Source organism: Vombatus ursinus, unplaced genomic scaffold (genome assembly GCF_900497805.2).
Source record: "Vombatus ursinus unplaced genomic scaffold, bare-nosed wombat genome assembly UNPS02014941.1, whole genome shotgun sequence".
NCBI lineage: Eukaryota > Metazoa > Chordata > Mammalia > Diprotodontia > Vombatidae > Vombatus > Vombatus ursinus.
In genome coordinates this window covers 222,902-246,370 of record NW_020954719.1, presented here as the reverse complement: position 1 = coordinate 246,370, position 23,469 = coordinate 222,902, and the positions used below count along the sequence as shown (strand labels likewise).

Here is a 23,469-nt window from a genome sequence, read left to right as displayed (position 1 = left end):
TTCTCCAAGCAATCTTGAAACAGTTAACTTTCTTTTTTTCTTTTTTTTTTTTGGCTAGGCAATTGGGGTTAAGTGACTTGCCATATTTGAACTCGGGTCCTCCTGACTTCAGGGCCAGTGCTTTATCCACTGTGCCTAGCTGCCCCCAGTTAATTCTTTCAATAATGCCTTCTCCAACATCTTGAATCATTTGCCTTCTTGACCTGTCATTTTTGCACTGCTACCAATTCACTTCTATTCTAGAGCTATTGTTACATTAAAAAGTTAGAAAAGTTGTTTGGTGGAATAGATTAGGAAATTAAGACCCAGAAGCAACTGAACATAGTTCACCAACGACTAGGATAAGGGCTCACTATTCAGCAACAAATGCTGAGACAAATGTAAGGCAATCTGACTGAAATTAGGTTTAAATCAGCCTCTTAATAGCACATATCATATTAAACCCCAAATGCAAATGCAACTAAGTATAAAAAGCTATATAATAAAAAAATTGAAAAGGGAAGGAAATATTTTCACAACTATGGCTAGGGGAAAATTTTAACTGAACATATATTATTATTAATAGAACATAAAATAAACAATTTCAGTTCCCTAAAATTGAGAAGTTTTTTTCACAAGCAAAATAAATGCATTTTGAATTATAAGAGAAATAGTTAATTGGGGGAGATCTTTGCAGCAAATTTCCTTGATAAAAGTCTCATGTGCAGATTATATCAGGAATTGATACAAATAGTAAGAACAGGAACTATTCTCCAATAGTCAAGTAGTCAAGAAATATGAATAAGCAGTTTTTACAAAGGAAGAAATATGAACTATCAAAAAACATATACAAAGATCCAAATTATTAGTATTAAGAGAATGAAATTAAAACATCTCTGTGATTCCACCTTACGCCTATCAGATTGACAAAGATGGCAAAAGAAGAAATGGCAATTGTTGGAGTAACTATGGGAAGATAGAAACACTACTGCTGAACCAAAGCTGGTTGGTAGAGTTTGGAATTGGTCTAGTCTTTCTGAAAAGCTGTTTGAAATGATACTCTAAAGTCACTAAACTGTTGTTATTGTTGTTTCAGAAACTTATGTACTCTTTTACCTAGTGATACAACTATTAGTGATGTGGTCAAAGACAGAGAGAAAGGACCCATATGGACAAAAATGTTTTTTGCTTTTTCCCCAATTTATTTATTTATTTTTAGTTTTCAACATTCACTTCCACAAAATTTTGAGTTCCAAATTTTCTCCCCATCTCTCCCCTCCCCCCACCCCATGATGGTGTGCATTCTGATTACCCCGTCCCCAATCTGCCCTCCCTTCTATAATGCTCCCCCCACTCCTCTTATCCCCTTCCTCTTCTATTTCCCTGTAGGGTAAGATGGATTTCTATACCCCTTTGTCTATGTATCTTATTTCCCAGTTAGTTGCATGTAAAAACAATTTTTAACATTCATTTGTAAAACTTTGAGTTCCAAATTCTCTCCCTTCCTCCCTGCACACACACCCTCACTGAGAGGGCAAGCAATTCAATATAGGTTATATATGTGTAGTCATGCAAAACACTTTTATAATAGTCATGTTGTGAAAGACTGTATTTCCCTCCATCCTATCCCACCCCCCATTTATTCTATTTTCTCCTTTGATCCTGTCCGTCCTCAAAAGTGTTTACTTCTGATTACCCCCTCCCCCAATCTGCCCTCTTTTCTATTACCTCTCTCTATCTTATTCCCTTCCTGCCTACTTTCCTGTAGGGTAACATAGATTTCCATACCCAACTGAGTGTGTATGTTATTCCCTCCTTAAGCCAAATCTGATGAGAGTAAGGTTCACTCATTCCCTCTTTTCTTCCACTGTAAAAGCTTTTTCTTGCTTCTTTTATGTAAGATAATTTACCCCATTCTACCTCTCTCTTTCTCCTTCTCCCAGTACGTTCCTCTTTCACCTCTTAATTTTATTTTTTAGACATCATTCCTTCATCTTCAACTCTCCCTGTGCCCTATCTATATATTATTCCTTCCTACTACCCTAATAATGAGAAAGGTCTCGGGAGTTACAAATATCGTCTTTCCATGTAGGAATGTAAATAGTTCAAATTTTATTCTTTTTTTTGTTTGTTTGTTTTTGTTTTTTGTTTTTTTTTTTGATGAGGCAATCAGGGTTAAGTGACTTGCCCAGGGTCACACAGCTAGTAAGTGTTAAATGTCTGAGGCTAGATTTGAACTCAAGTCCTCCTGACTCCAAGACCAGAGCTCTATTCATTGCACCACCTAGCTGCCCCAAACAGTTCAACTTTAATAAATCCCTTATGATTTCTCTTTCCTGTTCACCTTTTCATGCTTCTCTTGAGTCTTGTATTTGAAAGCCAGTTTTTCTATTTAGCTCTGGCTTCTCAAGAACGCATTAAGTTCTTCTATGTCATTGAATGTCAATTTTTCTTCCTCATTGATTTCACTCAGTTTTGCTGGGTAGGTAATTATTGGTTTTAATCCTAGCTCCTTTGACCTCCAAAATATCATATTCCAAGCCTGTCTGATCCCTTAATGTAGAAGCTGCTAAATCTTGTGTTATCCTGATTATGTTTCCATAATACTTAAATTGTTTCTTTCTGGCTGCTTGCAATATTTTCTCCTTGGCCTGGGAACTCTGGAATTTGGCTGTGATATTCCTGGTAGTTTTACTTTTGGGATCTCTTTCAGGAGGTGATCAGTGGATTCTTTCAATTTCTATTTCACCATCTGGTTCTAGAATATCAGGGCAATTTTCCTTGATAATTTCTTGATCAATGATGTCTAGGATCTTTCTTCAATCATGACTTTCTGGTAATCCCATGACTTCTAAATTACTGCATCTATTTTCCAGGTCAGTTGTTTTTCCAATGGGATAGTTCACATTGTCTTCTTTTTTTAATTATTATTCTTTTGGTTTTGTTTTATAATTTCTTGATTTCTCATAGAATCATTAGCTTCCATTTGCTCCATTCTAATTTTTAAGGAATTATTCTCTTCAGTGAGCTTTTGTACCTTCTTTTCCATTTGACTGATTCTGCTTTTTAAGGCATTTTTCTCCTCATTGGCTTTTTGGACCTCTTTTGCCATTTCATCTGTCTTTTTTTTAATATTTAATAATATAAAAAGTGTTGTTTTCATCAGTATATTTTTTGTGTCTCCTTTAGCAAGTCATTGACTGATTTTTCATGATTTTCTTGCATCACTCTCATTTCTCTTCCCAGTTCTTCCTGTACTTGTCTTACTTGATTTTCAAAATCCTTTTCAAGCTCTTCTATGGCTTGAGACCAATTCATATTTTTCTTGGAGACTTTGGATGTAGGAGCTTTGACTTTGTTGTCTTCTTCTAATTGTATGTTTTGATCTTTCTTGTCACCAAAATAAGATTCTGTAGTCTGAGTTTTTTTCCATTGTTTGCTCATGTTCCCAGACAATTACTTGACTTTTTAACTCTTTGTTAAGCTAGAGTTCTGCTTCCAGTGTGGAGGGCACAGATCGTGCTTCTCTCTCACCCAGTTCTGACAGGTCTTTCCCACTGGCATTCTAAGTTGTCTTTGGTGTTTCTGAGTTGAGAAGTCTGGAAACCACCACAGCTGCCAGTGATTCAGTCCCCTAAGGCTTGCTCTGGGTTTGCTGGGCTCTAGTCTGTGCTGTGTGCAGCCCATGCTGGACTACAATCCTCTCCCAGCCCTATGCAACAGACATTTCCCATCAATCATCCAGGTTGTCTTGGGCTGGAAATTTGTTTTACTGTCTTTTTGTGAATTCTACTGCTCTAGAATTTTAGAGTCATTTTTTACAGGTATTTGGAGGGATTTGGGTGAGAACTCAAGTGAGTCCCTGCTTTTACTCCCAACAAAAATATTTATAGCGGTACTTTTTGTATGTGTGGCAAAAAGCCAAAGACCAAGGGGCAGCTAGGTGGCACAGTGGATAGAGCACTGGCCATGAAGTAAGGAGAACCTGAGTTCAAATCTGGCCTCAGACCAAACACTTGAAACTTACGAGCTGTGTGACCCTCGGCAAGTCACTTAACCCCAATTGCCTAAAAAAAATAAATAAACCTCATTATAAAAAACAAAAAAAAAAAACAAAAAAAAACAAAGACCAAAAGTGAGTGTCCATCAATTGGAGAATGGCTGAACAAATTGTGGCATATGAATGTAATGAAACTGTGCCATAAAAAATAACAAATACATTGAATTCAGAGATACCTGGGAACACTTATGTGATTTAATGTATAATGAAATGAGAACAAGGAGAATAATTCACATAATGACTGCAATAATTTTAGGAGAAAATAACTTTAAAAGACTGTATTTCAGTCAATTTGGTGACCAGTGGTGACTTCCAAGGACTGATTTTGAAGTATGCAACTTAATTATCATCAGAGAGGTGAAAGACTATAGGTATAGAATAAGACATGCATTTTCCAAGATGGTCAATGTGTTGATTGTTTTGCTTAACTATTCTTGTTTGTTATAAGAGAAGAGGTTAGTTACTGGTTAATGATGCAGATGCAAAAAAAAAGAAAGAAAGAAAGAAAGAAAGAAAGAAGCAAGTATCAAAAACCCCCATAATAAAATATAAAAGAAAACAAAAAGAAATGCAGAAGGGGACATAAACAAATGGCAATTTTGTTATTATTTTATTGAAATTAATATGCACCTTGATAATACAAAGTAGAAGTTTTTGATTTAATATAGTTTTTTGTTGTTGTTCATTGTAGTCTAAAATATTCAAGTTTGTTTATCGTTGCCAATAATAAAAAATAGATTTAAATTTTAGGAAAAATATTGAGAAGAAACAAAGTAAATGTTGGGCATACCTGTCTGTTCTCCGCTAGAAATCTGATATAATATAAAGCTCTCTGCTTACCTGATGATAGGTAGTAAAAAAAATATGGAAACTTATTTTTTCTGAGATTTGACATGTGTTTGAAGTATATCATCACGAACAAATTATTAATATCAGAGGCATACTTGTAAATCCAGTGCCTTGTATTTTTTGTCATAAGGTAGACATATATTACTAGTGAAAACTGTGTAAGTGCTTCTTCATCTAAAATATCTAAGGCAGATTCTTTAGACAAACACCTGGACAAAATAGTTTTTGTATAAATGATTCTCTTTGACAGCTCTACACTAAAAGAACAAAGATGTTGCTATGCTCATCATAGTTATGTGTTGGCAAATGAAGGGAATCTGAGGCCATTGCTTTGTTTTCATGTTCATTAGTCCATGCCCTAGTATGATTTAATTTGTCCTATATTTACTGCTTCAGAGTGGCATCATGGACATCACATTCATTGTGGGAGTCCCTTGTCGTTTTAGATAACATAAGAAATAATGACTACAAACAGAGTTTTTTTAAAAAGTCTTTGCAAAATGGTGACATATTAGTTTTAGCTCCTCGTTAGTTTCCTTGTTATTGTCCATAACCAGTGTGATTTGGAAATGTTTTATGAAACATTGAACATTGAATAATAAATAAAATGTCATAAATGATGCTTGGTTTCATTTATTCTTTTTAAATAATCTTTGTTTCTTGGTTTTGTTTTTAAATTTGATTTTTTATTCTGAACTTGTTGTTCAGTCATTTTCAGTCATGTCCAACTCTTTGTGACCCCATTTGGGGTTTTCTTGGCAAAGATACTGGAGTGGTTTGTCATTTTATTTTCCAGCTCATTTTACAGATGAAGAACTGAGGCAAATAGGGTTAAGTGATTTGCCCAGGGTCACACAGCTAGTAAGTGTCTAAGGAGAAATTTGAACTCAAGTTTTCCTGACTACAGGCCCAGTGCTTACAAAGTAGAACAGAAAAAGCTGATTGTACATGAAAAGGCAAATCCCTACTTATGTATGGCTTGTTTTTCCTTTTAAGTATATAATAAATTCAACATGTAACTTTCAAAGCTCTCCTGCTTTTAGGTTTCTTTCCTTCCTTCCTTCCTTCCTTCCTTCCTTCCTTCCTTCCTTCCTTCCTTCCTTCCTTCCTTCCTTCCTTCCTTCCTTCCTTCCTTCCTTCTTTCCTTTTTTCCTCCTATCATTACCCTTTTCTTCCCACAAACACGCATAACAAAAATACATTTAGGCAGCAGAAATCCCTAAATTGGCTGCTGAATGTAGTTTTGTAAATAGTATCTATCTTTGTGGTGAGAAGAGGCTGGATGATATATATTTTTTAAATGGCACAAACATCAATCAGTCAACCAACAAGGATTATTGTGTGTCTACTATGTGCCAGGCGCTGTACCAAGTGCTACGTCAGGCCCTGCTCTCAAGGAGCTTACAGTCTAATTCTGTCATATTGATTGGTGTGGCAGAAGTTAGTATTGTAGCACAAATACTTTCTTCAGTTTTTGCCTGTTTCAGTTGTTTTCAATGGCTTGCAGACACAACCGTGTTTGTAAAGATTGTAAAGCCTTGATTATATCAGTATTTTCTCATCGTTTTCTTGTGGTATTATAGAATATTTCCCATACTTCTAGGGATATTGTGAAATTCTCAAGAGAAAAATGAATACTGTTTTTTAATTTCATGGGGAGAAGGTAAATTACATAAGTTAACAAACCAAGGTACTTTAGACTTTGTAAAGATAGAAATGATTGCTTAAAGCACATAAAGTTCTGATTTATGCTAACTCATTTATGGTTCATTCTGGATTTTGTGCTTTCCCCCCTTGTATGCTAACTTGTTTTATTCTAAGACTTTGCCCTAATAAAAAATTCACATATACATAGTGACTTAAAATTTAAAATACTTTATGTACAGCAACACCATGAAGCAAATGGTGCAAGTATTTCTGATTCTGTAGGAGAAAAAATTGAGGCTCAGAGATGTCAAGTCATTTGCCTGGAGTCACACAGCTAACGCCAAATATAGGGACTCAAAAGTAGGACTCCTCACTACAAATCCTGTGCCCAGTCCACTGTACCATGCCATTTCCCCTTCCCCAACAATAAAGTAAAGTAGATCTTTGTATTGATACAATACTAACTTCTGCCACACCAATCAATATGACAGAATTAGACTGTAAGCTCCTTGAGAGCAGGGCCTGACGTAGCACTTGGTACAGCGCCTGGCACATAGTAGACACACAATAATCCTTGTTGGTTGACTGACTTAGATAATATCCAGTGGTTCCTTATTGTCTTTGGGATCAATTAGAAACTCTGATATTTAAAGGTCATTATTACCTGACCTCATCCTACCTTTCAAAACTTACTACACATTTTCCCCCTCTTCACATTTCATGATCCAGTCAAACTGATGTCTCACACAGGACACTCAATCTCTCATTTCCATGACTTTGTACTGGCTGTCTCCTATGGCTGGAAGGTAATTTATCCTTATTTCCACCTTTTAGAATCTCTGACTTCCATAAAGGTTCTGCTCCAGCACCACCTTCTGCATGAGACTTGTCTTAGCTGCTTTCCCTTGTTAGTGTCTTTCCTTTCAAGGTTACCTTATATCTGCTTTTTATGTATTTTGTATTTGTTTCTTAAGTACTTTTTCTCCCCTAATTAATTGTTAAGTCTCCTGAAGTAGGAAATGTTTTAATTTTATCTTTGTATACCCAATATCTATTACAGTGCCTGGCACTGTAAGTAGGCACTTAATAAATACTCATTATTTGATTAATACTGTACTTATTTATCCCCCATACAGTGTTTGTAAAGTTATTTTTCCAGCATAAATGATCAAACTGCTGAAGTCTCACCCAAGTCTTCCATAACACTAACACTAGACATATGTAAGAGATAGATTACTAGTTTCAGCTTCTAGTTGTAGAAAAAATATGTAGAAACAGGCCAATATATGGACTGAGTTTGCAAATAATCTCCTTATGATCATGCTCTAATATAAAGATTGTTTTTTACACGCATTCAACAGAAATGAGTACTACTGTCTCATGGATAGATCACTAGTAATCAGTTTCTTTGCTGTAAAGAGCATTTTTCATGGAAAGCTGCCAAATGAAAGAGAACATAAATACTACATGCCTTTCTACCCCTTTTAGTAGGATACTGGCAATCTCCAATTTAAAAATAAAGTTGCATTTTAAAAGTTCATCTATATTATTCATTTTACCATTTGTTGAGCACTTGTAGAGAACTTCTATCCTATTGAACAACTGAATTGATAATCTGCTTTGTTGCTTAACCAAGACATTCTGTGTTATTATAGTTGTAGTAAAGGAAGCCTCTCTTTTAAAAAATTAGCAAGCATTTATTTGCTTTCCCACTTACCCATTGGAAGCAAAAAAGAAAAATAAAACCTTTGTAGCAATTATTAATAATTACATAAAGCATAGTTAAGCAAAGCAAATTCCTGAATTGGCTATGTCCAAAAATCTGTGTTGTTCTATTGGGAGGTGAGTAGCATGCTTTTTCATCTTCCACATGTAATTGTGGCTGGCTGTTGAATTGATTAGAGTTCTCAAATTTTTTAAAGATTTTTACTTTGTGATTTTATTGTTGAAAAAATTGTTCTCCTAGTTTTACTCACCACAGTCTGCATTGGTTCATAGTCATGTCTTCACAATTTTCTCTGAAACCATCAATTTCGTCCTTTCTTATGGTGCAACAATATTCCATTATATTCCTATGCCATACTGTATTTAGCCATTCCTCAGTAGTTAAGCGTCTATTAAGTTTCTAGTTCTTTGCCACTAATATATATACATATATATATATATTCCTGCTATAAATATTTTTATATTCATGTGCCTTTACTCTTTCTTTGATATCCTTGGGATATAGGCCTAGTAGTGGTATTGCTAGGCCGAAGGGATTACAGTTTACTTACTTTTTGGGTATGGTTCCAAATTGTTTTCCAGAAGAGCTGGACTAGTACACACTACCAACAGTGTATTAATGTTCCTAGTTTCCCACAGCCCCTCCAGAACTTATTATTTTGCATTTTTGTCATCTTTGCCAGTCTGATGGATGTGAGATGAAATCTAAAAGTTGCTTTAACTTGCATTTCATAATTGTTAGTAATTTGATAATTTATTTATTTTAATATTTTATTTTTCTCCAATTACATGTAAAATTTTTTAAACATTTCTTTTAAGTTTTGAGTTTCAAATTCTAGCTCTTCCCTTTCCCCCTTCCTGAGATGGTAAACAATCTGCTATTGGTTATACATGTGCAATCACGTAAAACGTTTCCATATTAGTCATTTTGTACAAGAAGACTCAAACAAGAATGAAAGGGAGAGAGTGATTAGTATGCTTTAGTCTATATTCAGACAACATCAGTTCTTTTTCTGGAGGCTGATAGCATTTTTCATCATGAATCCTTTAGGATTGTCTTGGATCATTGTATTACGGAGAATAGCTAAGTCATTCACAGTTGATCATACTACAGTATTGCTGTTACTATATACAATGTTCTCCTGGTTTTTTTCATTTCACTTTATATCAGTTCATGTAAATCTTTCCAGGTTTTTCTGAAATCACCCTGCTTGTCATTCTTATAGCATAATAATATTCCATTACAATCGTGTACCAGAACTTGTTCAGCCATTCTCCAATTGATGGGCATCCCCTCAATTTCTAATTCTTAACCACAACAAAAAGAGCTGCTATAGACATTTTTGTACAAATAGGTATTCCCCCTGCTTTTTTTTTTTATGTCTTTGGGACATAGACCTAGCAGTGGTATTGTTGGATCTAAGGGTATGCATAGTTTTATAGCCCTTTGGGTTCAGTTTCAAACTGCTTTCCAGAATGCTTAGATCAGTTCACAATTCCACCAACAATGCATTAGTGTCCCAGTTTCCCCACACCCTCTCCAACATTTATAATTTTCCTTTTTTGTCATATTAACCATTCTTATAGGTGTGAGGTAGTACCCCAGAGCTGTTTTAATTTGCATTTCTCTAATCAATAGTGATTTAGAGAATGTTTTATATTACTATAGATAAATTTGATTTCTTCATCTGAAAACTTCTTGTTCATATCCTTTGGCCTTTTATCAATTAGGGAATGACTTTTACCTACAATTCTTTGTGACAAAATATTAATTCAATAATGTGCATTTTTCTTAGCACAGTAAACATGAAATAATCCATAAAATGCAGGGGAGAGGACAGGTAAAATGCCTGACTGGATGGGAAGGGGCATGTCAGAAGAATACCAAGGTAAAAATGGGGAAAGGACAACCTGCATCTCTCATCTCTCATGGTTGAACTGGGACAAGATGGGGGCATAGCTTCTCCTCCATTCCCTGCCACAGTTGGCCAGTTTGCTTGGGAGCCCAGCCTCGCAGGCAGCGGGACAAGGCAGGAAGCTCCCTCAGCCAAGGGTGCTCTGAAAGAAAGTAGGGGTGACCACCATCTCATTAAACCACAAATTTAACCACTTTTCCATTTTTTTCAGTTCCCTCACTGTGTACTTGAAAGGTTACTTGTATACTTTCTGGAGCAGATTCACTTTTATGGACACTTTCTTCTTTTTTTTGTGGATATAACCTTGCTGCATCATGGCTCTCATTTTTTTCTCTACTGCCCATTGCCTAGAATGTGTAGGTTGTCAATGCAAAAGTGAAAATGAGGTTACTAGTAAAATCACATGATTGCTTGAAGTCATGAAAGTTAAATGTGAATGTTAACGATCGACTGTATTTATATTTGGAAAGAACCTTAGAAATCATCTAGTCCAACCCTCCCATCACACAGAGAGGAAACTGAGTCCTCAAGAATTTAAATCATTTTCCCTTTATCACAGAGATACAAAGTAGCAGAGTTAGTATTTGAATCCAGGGCTTTTGACTCCCCATCCAAAGTACTTTCCACTACACAATAGAAAATTTCCTTGTCTTCTCTTTAGCTTAAGGAGTAGGTATACATTAAATGAAAATGGGAGGGGGATAACTATTAACCATTATCAGCATGGGGTGGAATATTAATGCGTTGGGTAACTAAGAGTGTATTTGGTGGAGAGAGAAAGCTAAGGACAATAAAGATTTATTGGGGTGGTAAAGTGGAAAGACCATGAAATCAGGGCAACTTTTTTTACTACTGTCTCTCTTACTCATTAACTATTTGACAAGTCATTCAACCTTTCTGGGTCTCAATTTCCTTATTTATGTAGTAAGGGGCATGGACTAGATAAGCTCTAAAGTCCATTTCCACTCCCAATACTAAAAGGGAAAATTGCTAGTGATACTATATGGGAGAAAAGATTTGAACTAACTAATTGTGGCTTAACATGATTTGATGATGCTATCCAGTCACTTGTCACACTTAATAAGTAAAATTCTCTTTAACAGACTGTACTCAAAAGTGATATCAATAATCAAGAATTGAGCCATAGGCCTTATATAGGATTTCCAGTTAGTGAGAGAATTTCTTCATTTAGCTCACCAGCTATTACAGATGATTAGATAGATGGATAACACTAAAATAGCACTTTCTTAAAATATTCAAACTGGAAAACAAGAAAAAAAAGGTGGTTGATTATTTAATCTGTGTTCTTACTGCGTGCCGAGTATATTGGGTAAGGTACGCTAGCATATCCTAGCATACCTTGCCCACACTCTGTGAATATCTGTACTGCATCAGGTTATTGCCATATTGAGGTTCAGTCCTTGCCAGGTACCCTTTGTGCACAGGTACTGTCATCTTAGGTCTTCTGAGAGGTATCTTCAGCTGCTCTCTAGAGTACCCACAAGGTAGTACCCTCAAAATGTACTTCATGCATTGTCAAAAGCACCATATTATTAACCAAAAACCTGTTTTATATATATAATTGATCATAATTTTCAAGTTTTAGAAACTAAAGCTTGTTTACAGTTATGGTGCTTGTCCCTCACCAGTCCCAATTCTTAACAACTGATATTTATTACTACTACTGAGACATGAAGATTCACATTTCCCCCAAACCTAAAGGCACAAACACAGTACTATCCTGAAACGGAGAGAATTCTAGTAAGCTAGTAAGCTACCTATTCTCCTAACACTAATTCAAGAGACGTCATTGATGCTCTCTAACAATCAGCCAGTAGATTCAATTTCTACAACAAGGGCATTTATTCACTCAAATGGCATGGTAAGAACAGTTGCTCCAAAACATTTTCCCCAGAGCAGGTGTACACTTTTCCGTAAATATATATGGAGTTCACGAAGTGCAAGAGAGGGCATGAACATGGTAGGGTAGGTAATTGGCCACATATGTTCAAGGCAGATCGTAACTCCTAAACTTGAGGGCTTTGTTGTCCTTCCTTCCTTTTTCTGGATGGTCCTCATGAAATTCATGTGATGTGGCATCAGTGATAGATGGGTCACTCCACAGGCCTTGCTCTTCAAACTACAGTGCTTTTTCTGGAAGGGTTAATCTAACGCTGGTCAGGACTGGGCAGATTCTTCTTGTGCTGGGCATGGCTGCTTCTTTACTGGGTTGGAGAAGTAACATAGCCGTTGGACTGCTGCTGGACTAAGCAGGAAAGGTTCCTCTGCCCCTGTGAAACTACTGCCAGAAAGTGCTGGGCAGATAGCTTTGGTGTTGGGCAGTTTCTGGGCCCTGGGACTGGGCCAGACTTTTTGTAGTGCTGCTTGGCTGCTGCTTCTGGGCCAGGCAGCTTGGTTGGCCACTGAGCCTTTTTTTTTCTTTCGTCAGGATTTGGCATGTCTGATGGACAGTCCATCCATTGGTCTCTGTAGTAACACTCTTTGATGAGAAGGTATAATCTTCCACCACTTTCAGCTATTGGTTGTGTTGGGTTATGTAGTACTCTGTTCAGAATGTTATGACATCCTTTTCAATTGCTTATGAGCTACATATAAAGCTAGATTAGAGATAGCAGAAGCTTTTCCTCATCGATTGACATATAGCCTTGCCTCTGAGGTTTGTCACTTCCAAACCTGAGGAGGTAGTAGAAATCTAATTTCTTTATTTCAGTAATTCTTCCAGTTTTGGAGAAAGGGCTTATGATAAACAGCCAGAAAAACCCAAATGCTTCCTAGATTTCTTTGGGGTCTTATGCAGGTGAATATTTTGGCACAAAGCAATCTATGTACTAGAACAAGTTGTCTTTGCTGGCCTTTTCATATGTAGTTGAGCTATTCAAGTTTTAGAACCCTTCCTCAGAGGAGAAGTCTTTTTTTTTTTTTTTGCATATAAATATCCTTTTCTTTTTATTAGGATTCTTCACCATGATCTTTGCTGAAATCTTACCCAAGCAGGCCCACTGTAACAACTCTATCAGCCCAGACTGCAGAAGGGCATGACTAACACTTTCTTCTATCAGCTTTAATTCAGAATACCACTCAGGTCCATCTGTTCCCTCTGGATCCCCTGGGAAGAGTCTGTCAATGGATTGCCTAGAATTTGGAGCTTCCCTTTGAAGGAAATAAAGAAACCTTCAGCACAGTGCATACCAGTTCAGTATCAAAAGCTTTTAACTTGGTATGCTTCAAATTGTGACTGCTTACAATAGTCTAATAATCTTTGGTTGTCAGTTACATTATTCATTCTTTACTTGAAATATATACAGTATTCAGTTTTCATTTTATTTACCTTATACTCTTATTGGTGGCGTGTTATAATCTTTGGTTTAGCTTGGCAATTAGCACAGAAGGTAGTACCCTCAAAATGTACTTCATGCATTGTCAAAGCTGCCTTATTATTAACCAAAAACCTGTTTTAGTAATTTTCAGGTTTTAGAAACTAAAGTTTCTTTATAGGTAGGATGCTTGTCCCTCACCAGTCCCAATCCTTAACAACTGATATGTGTTACTATTACTGAGAAATGAAGATTCACGTTTTCCCCAAATTTAAAAGCACAAACACAGTACTATCCTGAAATGAAGGAGAGAATTCTAGTAAGCATTGAATTGAATTTCTTTTTTCCCCTTTTGCAGCTGCCTTCTAACCTAATTCTCATTGTTTATTCATGGGATGAAAGAAATGTTTTTAAGCATTCCCAACGGATACAAGTGATTTATGTATTTTTTAAAAAACCTCACTGGCCTAACGAGAGTTGCTAGGAAACTTGCAGTTTGAAGATAAAATCCCCCTCTGAGCTTGTCTTCAGCTGGGTAATAAAAATGTGTGATGCCAGTAGCATGCCCTAATTTTTAAACTAGAAAAATAATCTGTTACCTTGGCATGTTTACAAAAGGAGTCAGTTACAGGACTAATTTCATTTCTGGATTTGAAATTATTTTAACATTTTACTAAAAGTGTCACATATTCTCACGCTTTTATTATTTAAAAGGAATGACAGACCAAACAACATTACAATTTACTAGTTTGGCAAAATGGAAACTCTTTGAAGAAGTATAGTATTAGAAAGATAAGTACAACCATTAACAAGAGATTATTAAATGTTATCAAACTCTAATGTAGCAATTTATAGATAATTCTTTCTCATGGACAGAATCACAAAAGTAAAACAATTTTCAGAGCATTTAATAATTAAGTTTAATAATAATTTTCAAAGCATTAATAATAATAAAGTAGCAAAACTAATAAATAGTGGAGTGTCTTTACTGATACTGAAATGATTTCAAAAGAAATAAAATTACAACCATTACCAATTCAGATATTAAGAGATAAGAGAAATATTTAAAAGATTTGATTCTATCTTTGTACTTTGTTTTCCTGATATTGCTTCTAAGAGAAATTGATCAGTTGGGATATTTTTTTTTGTCTGTGAACTTTTGGTTATTTTCTGAAGAATCTGAAATTGAAGGTCCAGTTGGGCAAGTAAACCCAAGAGCTTTAGGAATAAGACCATTGTATTCCCCTCCCCTCCTTAATACTGCCCCCACCAAAAGCCTCACTTATAGCTCAGCCCCCACAAGCATTGCTCAGGGGGAGCAACCTTAGTGGGGAAGGTAACCACCATCCCCATCACCAGTAATACCAGCTGCTGACCTACTACCACCAGCAAGGAAAGAAACCAGCCTAATTGTAGCAGTAAGGTATTCTGAGGGAGAGACACAAGGCAACTTGCACTAGGTGGGTGAAACCTCTGCTGCCTCCTTGACCACCATCACCTCTCAGACCCAGATGAAGGAAGTTCCAGGACCCTGCTCCCAAATTAGCAGCTCCCTCAAGATTACCAATCTTGCTTCTAACCTGACTGGCTACCATCCATAATCTATGGAGAAAGCCTTGTGGATAAAGGGACAAGCAACCAGCACCTACAACTGACTGACTACCAATTATGGGCAGGTAAGCCCAAGAAATGCCACCCCTGTAGAACACTAAGAATTGCAATACCACGTAGTCCTGCTTCTAACTCAGTCCCGCAGTCATCATCTAGGCGACCAACCTAAGGGTTGAGCTGCAACCTGACAACTGCCGGCTGGAAGCCATTCCACCTCAGAGGCCACAATTTCTGAAGACCCAGAAAAGAAAGTTCTTATCTAATATCTTTGAAATGTTAAACAGCTCATCATTAGAAATAGGTATAGTATTATCAACAGAAATGACACTACCTTACCTACCTAGATGAGCATTTCCATCCTGCAACTGAAACCATGTGTGTTGTCAGCCTCCATTAGAATGTGAGCAAGGACTTTCTTATATTTCTGTTTGCAAGCACAGTGCTTTGCATATAATTAACACTTAATCAATGCTTTTTAATTTATTCATTCATTCAAAAATTTTTATGTTAGTTCTTCTGATGATTATATTGCTGAAGTAGAAAACTGGAAAAAGAAAAGAGATTTCGTAAAAGTGAATCAACACATTTATTTACATACAACTAGAGTATCTCTAGGGGGTATTTTTCGTGGTTTGGAAAAAGGATTGTTGATTTGGATAGAAACTGGAAAACATTTGTTGACCATATTATGAGCGCATCAAGAGGCAAATGAGTAGCCAGAACTCCATTACAATTCTTAGAAATGTGGACAATAGAAGGAGGAGGTGGTATTTATTTACTGTAGAAAAAGGGGAAAAGACCGTAATGTACAGAAAGAACATTCTGCAAGGGAAAAGGAACAAAAATGTGGCTTCCCCTAGCCACTAACCTCTAACCGCTCCTCCAACTTATAGCATCATGCTTAAGATGCCAGGGGCCAATGAACCTGTGCAAACTTTCATTAGAAACCACTAGAAAGTAAATCTATCTAAGATCATATTAATGCCAACATTTTTAAAACACTTAAAAATGCTTTTAAAAATTTACACCAGATGGCTGTGCTAAGAAAGTAACTCCTCCACTAAAAACATCTTTTGGTAATAGAAATACTTACCTGTTCCATTAATAGATTTACCTTTAAAGGCAGATAAGAGAAAAATATCAGTGAAAAGAAGCTCTCTAGACTGTAATTATAATTATTTTTCTTTATTTTAGTTACATTTTAGCCCTCATTACTGCAGAAAAAGATTAACAACCCAAAGACAGTTGATTCTATGGGTAATAAAGGTCACCTTTTTGTTATTGTTCTTTTGGATTCCTCTGTAAGCTGTGACATTGTTAATCCAGAGTTAATTCCCTGTCTAGCTTTGAGTTTGGTCAAAGAGGAATGTATAACCTTTTCTTTCCCTTGTCTATGAGTATAACCCTGCAACACTCACAGACTGGTGGCTTGTGTTACATGAGTAATATGAAGACAATTGCTTCTTCTAACAATGGCCATTCTACTTTCTAATCATATCTCTAACTCCTCTATTGTCCAGTGATGGAAATGGTAGTAAGATATCATGAGGTTAAAAAAATTGGTAATAACATTTAATTTGTTTACTTCCTTCCAAGCCTAACGGAGTAGTTTCCCAATGAAACTTACTGATATGTGTCTGATTATGACAAATGGGTTAATACATAATGATACATTTATAATCCCTACAGTTCTCTCTGACCATTTCCTCACCGGGTTTTAATACTGGAGTCATTTGGTTAGACATGTTGGAGGTTCTCCCAAATCTCTTTTTGACTATTACAGTTTTAGTCAGGATAATAATAATAATATGACCATGCTGAAACATAAAAATGAAACCTATTTTATCTGACCATGAGTATAATTTTTTATAATACAGGAAATAACAAGAAAATTTCCACTCCATATTTCCCTGTGATAATAGTGAGGTACAGAAAGAGGCTGACTTAAAAGGATCATATGATTTCCCTATCTAGCATTGAAAAACTGAGATGATGAGTCATCTTACTCAGTAAGCATTTATTAAGCACTTAACTTTGGCCAGGCATTTTACTAAGTATGGGGATACAGAGAAATAGTTTCTGTTCTCAAGAAGACAGTATGTAAGTAAGTAGATAGAGATGGAAGGCAGTCTCAGAGGAGCAGTCACTAGAATGGAGGAGGAGTAGAGGAGGAGGACCAGGAAACGTTTCCTGCAAAGATGGAATTTAAGTTAGAATTCTTGAAGGAAGCCAGTGAAGCTAAAAGGCATAGGCAAAGGTGCAGAATACTCCAAGCATGAGGAATAAACTTATTCAAGTGACTCTCTATCCCCTTCAATTACAAAATTCTCAATTTGGCATTCAAAGCCTTTATGACCTAGTTCCCCTACCTTTCCCATCTTCTTACACCTTACACCCTCCTCCCTCTGCATATGCTTAGATCCAGTGACACCAACCTTTTTGCTCTTTCACAAACAAGACATTCCATCTCGGCATTTTTTTGAGTATCCCACATTCTTATGATAGGGGACATCTTAGGCCCCTGACTTTTCCTGGCTTCCTTCAAGTTCTAGTTAAAATTCTACCTCCTAATGATAATAATAATAATAATAATAATAATAATAATAAATAACAATAATTTTTTGTTGTTTTGCCAGTCTTATCTGACTCTTTGTGACCCCATTTGGGGTTTTCTTGGCAAAGATACTGAAATGGTTTGCCATTTCTTTTTCTTTCCTTTTACAGATGAGAAAACTGAGACAAATAAGGTTAAGTGACTTGCCCAGGTTCACACAGCTAGTAAGTCTGAGACCAGATTTGAAATCAGGTCCTTCTGACTATAGGGCTGGCACTCTACCCACTGCGCCACCTCGTTGCCCCAATAATAATGATAGCTAATATTTTTGTAGTGCTTACTATATGTCAGGCACTCTGCTAAGTACTCTCCAAGAATTATCTCATTTCATCCTCACAACAACGCTGAGAGGTAGGTGCTATTATTATCCCCATTTTATAGATGAAGAAAATGAGGACAATAAAGGTTAAATGTCTTGCCCAGGATTAGACAACTAGTAAGTATATGAAATTGGATTTGAACTTAGGTCTTCCTGAGTCCTGACTTTATACACTGTGCCACCTAGTGCCTTTCTTAACTCCTCTTAATTTTAGTTCCTTTTTGTTAAATATTTCCCATTTATTCTGTATATAGCTTGTTTATATATATTTGTTTGCCTGTTGTCTCCCCCATTAGATAGAGAGCTCCTCAAGGGTAGAGACTGTCTTATGCCTTTCTTCATATCCCCAGTACTTAGCCGCATACTAGGTGCTTAATAAATAAACTACACAGTAATATTATAAATAATAATATTACAATAAACTACATAGTAGATGCTTAATAAATGATTCTCGACTTCCTGACTGGTTGGCTTCATTTTGAATTGATAATATCTATGTATTGTGACTGTTGTGGCTCACCATCTCAGAGCCAGGCTGCTACATATGCCCCTTAGGGTTCCTGGAAACCTTGAGGTTTCTGGATTATTTCTTTCCTACTTCCATAGGCATAAACCCCTATATGCTGTATTCTTTCCATCTGTTATAGGCCTATAACAGTTCCATTTAGCCACTTAACATTGATTGACTTATACAGAAGAATATTTATGTTAAAGGTATAGTAGGAACAAAGTACCTACATTTTCCCTAACTTCAAGGGCATTATTTCCTTTAATACATCTTTGATCTTTAGGGGGGACGTAGGCTCACCTAACTGAGCTCCTGCATAGAATTGATCCCACTAAGTTCATGTCCAGATGCAGCATGACTGCGGTCAAAGATCCGGCCCTTCTCCATGTGGCTAGTTGTTTAGAACCATTTGCAAAATGTCCCACTTGTTTCACAACCTCTCTAATAAAGGCACTTTCCTTGTTGCTTCCAGAAGCAAAGTAAATATTATAAGTGACAAATAGCTTCTTTGGATACCACAGGCCCTTATTTCCATTTAGAAACTTGTCTAGTCAGCAGGGAATGGTAATCCATGTAATCTTTAGAAATCCACCAAGTTGGAGGGGCTTTTATTCCACATAAGTTTAGATTTTGATGGTTGTAGGTGACCAGGAAACTATGTCAAGGGAAGCAAGGGTCAATTAGGTCCTAGGGGCAACTTTGTTGCCTTTTAGGGAAAACTAATTCCTGTCTTGGGGAAACAGGAAACCCTGCTCCTATCAAGAGAGGAATGCCCAGCAACTCCAGCACTCTTGGAGATGACCACTGGCTAGAGTATGAGGTTAACCCTTGGCCTGGATGTTCAGAAGATAAGGACTTTGGGGAAGACAGTGTAAGAGCTAAAGGTAACAATGACTATTTAGCAATCGTGCAAACTATCTGATGTTCCATGTTTACATCTTAACTAGGAGAGTATAATAGTAGTTATTGCTGCTGTTAGTTTAACTTAGGTAAGTTTCTGTCAATGTGTGCTGAGTGAGGTAGATTTTGTGTAAGGCAGTGTAAGGTAGAATTTCAACCTATGTCTCTTGCTTAAAGGTCCTATACTATATTTACTATGCCATTCTGCGTTTTAAAATATAAGGCAAGTGCAATTTCTCTATCTACATGCATACTGTAGTTGTATTGTCTTTTTTTTTCAGGTTTATTTTCTTTATGAGTCAAACCCATTCGTTGAGATAACTTCTTTATGGTTGAATACGTGAGTACTAATATCTGTTGTATTACCTACCATACCCATTTTGAGTATGAAAGTTAGTATTGGCAGTGAGGATTTTGCTTCTTTTTGCAGTTTGCCTACCATAGACCATGTGAGCTCATCTATGTTCTTTATTTCTTACTTAAAAAACAAACAAACAAAGCCTGTAAGCAGACCTACAATGTTTGTCTGAGTGTGACATGAGTCTAGACAGCCTGACATCCATATGCACTGCATGTCCACAGATAAAAATTTGCCTGATGGCCTAGAAACTCTGAGTTACTGGTTTCAAGTGTTAATTTTGGGAAGCCTCACATATCTTTAGGGCCTTTCTGAATTTGTTTCTTTTTTAAACTAGCATACTTAATGAGGAGGGTGAATATGGACCTCCTTTTGGATTTCCTGATGTGTTGCGGGCGTCCCCTGGATAATTTTTTGGTACCCTATGTGTTCAAGGGACCCAGGCAAATTTTCAAGCAGGACAGTTTGATTTCTCCCATGAAGGTGAAGACCAGTTGATCCTAAGTCAGTCCATGGGGAGAACCCTACTTAATTTTTGGTTCTTATACATGGCCATCTTTACATTGCTATCTATTCTGTGGACACTTCACAGACTGGAAGAGTATAACTTTGAGAAAGACTTAGATGCTTTAGACAAAGCACTAAAACCTCCAGTAAACTGGATAAGGTTGGAGAATGGTCCATCTTTAGCTAAGCACAAAAAAACTAAATTATTCACTATGATATTTTATATTATAGGCAGTATTCTGAGATTTCCAGCAGCGTTACATAGCCAAGGGCATAGGTGAGAATAAGCAGGACAGTTAAGGTATGAGCATTCCATACAAAGTTTACTAGTACCACCGATGTTGACCTCAGATGAAATGTTACAGCTGGTCCCATACAGGTAGCCTTAGCCTAGCCCAATCCTTGTATCCATATAATATAACCTCTTATTTTGCATTCTATATATGTCATTCTACTTTTAGGTTGCATTGCTTTCAAGATATACTCTTATGAAACAAATATAGAATTATCATTAATTTGACAGGAGAAAGAAGAACCCAAACGTGTGCAGGACACACTAATGTCCTCTGTACAGAGAAAGATTGTTCAATCTTATATTTAAGTAAATAAAATTGCAAAGCCTAAATGGTCTTTAAATTATTTTAACATATATTGAAACCTTAAAAAAATCAAAAGCCAATTTCTTAATTATTATGACACCTATTTCCCAGATTAAAATTCATAAAAACTTTTCCATTCCTGCAAACACATTCCAACAAAAGTGGATGTTCTCCTTTCTCTCAGAGAGCTGATAATGTTTTATAATCTCTCCAAGGCTAAAAATTCAGGGAGAATAGCAGTCTGACCTTTTCTTAAAGAACTAACAGACTTTAAGATTTCCCAATGTTCTTTTGTACTTTTATCACGATCAGGTTAACACCTTTCACAATGGGGTTAGGGTTTAATCAAAAAATCATTGGAAGTCTCCCCAAAATTCTGATAGTGGCTTGGTATAAGCTGGGGGGACTCCATGGTGGGGAGCTGTATCAGTCATAAGGACTAGGTTCCTGATCATAAAATATATGAAAAAGAGGACAGTGAACGTGCCTTTTCCGTTTTGGTGTTCCTTAGTCCATAGTACGGTGTTACACACTGAACACATGAATGGTTTTTCATTACCTAGTACATAGATAGAGCACAATCAGTATAAAGTTAAGCTTTTAACAAGTCAACAAGCATTTATTAAGCACCTACTATATGCAAAGTTCTGTTCTAAATTCAGGGGATACAAAGCAGAATATAATGGGGAGGCAACATGCAAACAGTTATATACAACAAGATATATACATTATAAATTGGAGATAATTAATGGAGGGAAGGCACTAACATCACGGTGGATTGGGAAAGGCTTCAAGTAGAAGGTGGTATTCTAGCTGAGACTTGAAGGGAAGGCAAGAAATGGAGATAAAGAGAGAAAGAATTCCAGGTCTCGGTGACAGCTAGTGAAAATTCAGTTAGGAGTTGCAAGGTCTTGTTTGAGGAACAGCAAAGAGGCCAGTGTTACTGGTTCAGAATACTTAGAGGGGAGTAAGATGCAAGAAAACTGGAAAGGTAGGAAGGGGTCAGGTTTTGAAGGGCTTTGAAAGTCAAATAGGATTTTTTTATTTCTAGAGTTAATAGGGAGCCACTGAAGTTTATTGAAGGGGGAGGGCGCTTGTGGGTAGGGGTAGCATGCTCAGGACTGCACTTAAGGAGATCAATTTGACAAGATAGATTGGAGAGGCTATATGCAGAGGTTATTTCCAGGTTGTTGTAATTGTATAGGTGTGAGGTAAGGAGGGCCTGCATGAGGATTGACAGTGTCAGAGGAGAGAAGGAGGCTATGAAGGTAGAATCGAAAGGATTTGGAAACAGATTGGAATGGGGGTATGAGAGTGAGGAGTTGAGAATGACACCTAGGTTGTAAGCCTGGGTGACTGTGAGGATGGTGGTGACCTCAACAGTAATAGGAACATTAGGAAGAAGGAAGGGCTGGTATGGGAGGATGGAAGATGATGAGTTCAGTTGTGGACATGTTGAGTTTAAAGTGTCTAGAGGGCAAATACGTTGAGATGGAGATGTAAGACTGGATGTCAAGGGACCTCTTTTACCCCACAAACACTGTCCTTTCATGGCAGATTCTTATGAAGGGAGGGGGCAAGATGGAAGAAGCAAACGATTACTCTGTGGTTTGGGTGCATTTGTACACAAATGTCACAAAATACCCATTTTAATAATACCAGTAGTATGTATCTAGGAAAAACTAGGAACTAAAGAAAAGGTCACAACATTATTTTTACCACAATTTGGAAAGCCACATTAAAAAAAGGCTCACTTCTTAAGTCACAAATTTAGTCTCCTTTTAGTTTCCAGTGCATTCATGAGAAGAAGAAGGAGAAAGATTCCTTGTTTCCTTTCTGTATACTTCTTTCTACTCTCCATGTTCGGTCAAATCAAAAAGAAATTCAGATAATTTTGAGAATTTTCCTTAGTGAAAAGAAGCCCCCCTTTCAAAAAACCACTTTTTAAAAAAATTAATCTATTGATTTTTAGTTTTCAACATTCACTTCCATAAAATTTTTAGTTTAAAATTTTCCCCCTCTCCCCCCCCCCCCCAAAGACGGCGTGCAATCTGATATAGGCTAAAAAAATGACTTTTTACAAATTAAGGACTAGATGATCTCACTAAGTGCAGCAGCTAGGTGATACAGTGGATAGAGCACTGGGCCTGGCTGGAGTCTGGAAGAATCTGGCCTCAGACACCTACTAGCTGTGTGACTCTGGGCAAGTCACTTAATTCCTATTTGTCTCAGTTCCTTATCTGTAAAATGGGAGTAAACTGGAAGAGGAAATGTCAAACCACTCCAATATCTTTGCCAAGAAAACTCCTTGGATTTTGTCTGTAGGGTAACCTAGGGTTAGATAAGACTGAACCACAACAACATTTCACTGAAAGGGTCTCGATCCTTTTGTATGCAAAAAGACTCATAGAATCAAAGTAAGAGTACCCTTTCAATAGCATCCATTTCTTCTAACAGAACCAAGAAGCAAATAAAACCACAAGCTTAATTTGCAATTTCAGGGGGTAAAGTCATGAGGTCCCTGCGTTTTCTGAAATTTCAA

At 36.7% G+C, this 23,469-nt stretch overlaps 1 protein-coding gene across 3 annotated transcripts in view; it reads left to right on the top strand.

The window, feature by feature from the left end:
* Window positions 1–23,469, top strand: part of CNTN1 (contactin 1) — a 274,708-nt gene that overhangs the window by 64,280 nt on the left and 186,959 nt on the right. The gene's annotated exons all lie outside the window — the stretch shown is intronic.